The following is a 3,239-nucleotide window of genomic DNA, read 5'->3' on the forward strand; positions in this document are numbered from 1 at the left end:
ATATATGCATTTATATATGCACCTGTTACAAATATGCTATAATTTTAAGTCTTACTAGTTGAACACCATATCCCAAAATATTCAAGAAGGTTTACATGCAAAATCCATTTAAGTTATTTTTGGCATAAGACTCTAGCACATCAGAAAAGAACCATATCCAGCTGAAATTTTGCAGATTTAAGACATACAGCCAAGTAGAATTTTCAGTTAAAATGCAGGCTTGCTCATATATTATTCCATTGTCTCTTGTAACATATCAGAGTCTTCTATAGCCTTGACGGCAGTTTTCTTTGAGGTTTCCTGGATTTCTCCTCCAATTATAAACTTATCAAGAATAACATATGCCTTTTTGAAATTAAATATAATATCCAGTTCACAGACATTTCCAAAATACTTGTTTAGTAATTCCACATAACGATGTACAATCTCTAGCGTCAACAGTTCATTGTCCTGATTTCCTACTGCACAGCAAAAATATAAGCTAGCATATCTTTTATAAACAATTTTTAAATCCTTCCAGTCAACAAAACTGCTCATCTTTTGACCATGAGACAGAATCATCTGTACAATTTCTCGGGTGATCTTTTTTTCTCTCTTTATCGGGGAGTGTAGTATACCACTTCTGCAGTCTTAATTTCCCTTGTCGACTGAACAGCAATATGAAATGGATCATGTTGGGGGCCCAGGGCTGCCGCGCAGCCCACAGCGGGATGGGCCGGCCGAAGGGACGCACAGGCCGGGCCAGAATCTGGAGGCGCTGCCGGCCCGCTGCCCCGCCAGGAGCCCAGGTGACAGGTAAGGGCTTCTCAGACCATGGTTGTTTCCCACAATCTACTAAACACTTTAGTAAATGAAACTGAGCTATCGTAGAGCTCTCACTAAAATGGCAGATCAAAATATATTGTCCATTTTTTTCAATAAAATTTTTAAAAGTTAAAGTTGGACAGCCCTGCCCTATGGCATAAACAATGTATAATCAAATGCAGACAGGCAGAAAAATAGATAAAACAAAATTAAAAACATTACAATTTAATAAATGGACAAATGAAATCTTTAAAAATAAGATAGGGCAAATTGGAAAAGAAGACATTTTCTTCAAATATACATTTAGGGAAATGGAAAAAATAAAAGAGCTACTTTAAAAAGCATAATTGATAAAATTGAAGTGGAGATGCAAAAACCAACTGAAGAAAATAATTCTTTGAAAAATAGATTTGGGGAAGTAGAAACAAATGACTCCAGGAGTCAAGAATTAGTAAGAAAAATTAAAAAATGAAAAAAGTAGAAGAAAATTTAAAATACTACATTGGAAAAAAAACTGACCTGAAAACAAAATCAGGTAGAGATAATTTAAGAATTATTGGACTACCTGAAAGCCATGACCAAAAAAGATCCTGGACAAAATCTTTCAAGAAATCAGCCAGGAAAACTGCCCTGAGATCATGAAACCAAAGGATAAAATAGTTATTGAAAGAATCTACCAAAAATCTCCTGAAAGGTATCCAAAATTAAAAATTTCAAGAAAGATTGTAACCAAATTCCAAAATTATCAGGTGAAGGACAAATATTGCAGGCAGCTAGAAAGAAACAATTCAAATAGCAAGGATCTCCATTCAGTATTATACAGGACTTGGCAACATAAATAAAGAATTAATGGGTCTTGAATATGATATTCTGGAGGGGAAAGAGCTTGGATTACCACCAAGAACCAACTCTCCAGAAAAATTGAGCAAATCCTTTTAGCAGAAAATTTGGAATTCAACAAAATAGGCAATTTTAAAATTTACCTCATGGAAAAACTAGAGCTGAATGGAAAATTTTATCTTCAGACATGAAATTCAAGAGAAAAACACAAAGGTATTAGGTAAAAAGAAAAAGGAAAATTCAGTAATATTAAGTCCTTCCCTAAATGAGAGATGATACATATAACTCTTGAGAACTCTATCTTAAAGGGAGCATAATTAGACAGACGGAATGGACATAAACTGATTTTGATGGTATGTTATAAAAAACGTTAAGAAATTTAACAAAAGGGATTGTCCTGGAAAGGTAGGAGAGGGAGACAGAATGGGGTAAATAATATCCTATGAAGACATTGCAGTCAAGGGAAAGAAAGGAGTGATGAGAATTGTTTGAATCTTACCTTCATCAGATTTGGATCAAAGAGGGAATATATACATTCAGTAAGGATTAGAAATTATTCTTGCCTTATATGGAATTAGAAGTGTAAAGGAAAAAGAAAAAGGTGGGAGGTTGTTACAAGAGAGGGCTGAGTGAAAGAGGCTGCAGTCAGAAGCAAAACACAAGAGAGGAGGGATATGGTTAAAGGAGAGAGAAAACTTTAAATGAAGGGAAGACGGGATGGAAGATAATGCAGTTAGTAATCATAGTAATCTTAATTACAATTAGTAATATGAATATGAATGGGATAAACTCTCCAATAAAATGGAAGCAGGTAGCAGAGTGGATTAAAAACCATAATCCAAAATATGCTGTTTACAAGAAGTATATTTGAAGTAGAGAGATATATGTAAGAGCAAAGGTAAAAGACTAGAGCAGAAATGTTATATTTCAGTTGAAGTGGGGGAAAATCAAGGGTAGCCATGCTTATCTCAAAAAAAAAAGCAAAACAAAAAACAGATCTAAATAAAAGTGTTAATGAAGGAAAACTACAACTCCTAAAAGGTACCATAGACAATGAAGTGATATCAATTTTAAACATATATGCAACAAATGGTATAGCATCCAAATTATTAGTGGAGAAATTAAACAAGTGATAGGAAAACAAACTGTAAAATCTAAACAAGGGGGGACCTCAACCTCTGTCTCTTAGATAAATTTAATTACAAAATAAGGAAGGAAGATATTGAGGTAAATAAAATTTGAGAAAAGTTCAATATTATAGACATAGGGAGAAAATTGAATATCAATGGGAAGAAATACGCACTTTTCTCAGAGGTACATGGCACCTATACAAAAATTAAATCTGTCTTAGAATATAATATAATCTGATAATCATATACAGAAAGGCAGAAATATTAAATTCATCTTTTTCAGGTCATCATGTAATGAAAATCACATAGGTCATGGAAAATAGACTTAAAATACAATAGAAAATTAGATAATATAATTTAAAGAATGAATGAATGGGTCAAACAAATCATAAATATAATCGATGATTTCATTCAAGACAATGACAATGAGATAATATATCCAAACTTGTGGAATATAGCCAAAGT

At 33.1% G+C, this 3,239-nt stretch overlaps 1 pseudogene; it reads right to left on the reverse strand.

The window, feature by feature from the left end:
• Positions 1-207: 207 nt before the first annotated feature.
• Positions 208-673, reverse strand: LOC141513675 (AP-1 complex subunit sigma-3 pseudogene; annotated as a pseudogene).
• Positions 674-3,239: the final 2,566 nt, after the last annotated feature.

Source organism: Macrotis lagotis, chromosome 1 (genome assembly GCF_037893015.1).
Source record: "Macrotis lagotis isolate mMagLag1 chromosome 1, bilby.v1.9.chrom.fasta, whole genome shotgun sequence".
NCBI lineage: Eukaryota > Metazoa > Chordata > Mammalia > Peramelemorphia > Peramelidae > Macrotis > Macrotis lagotis.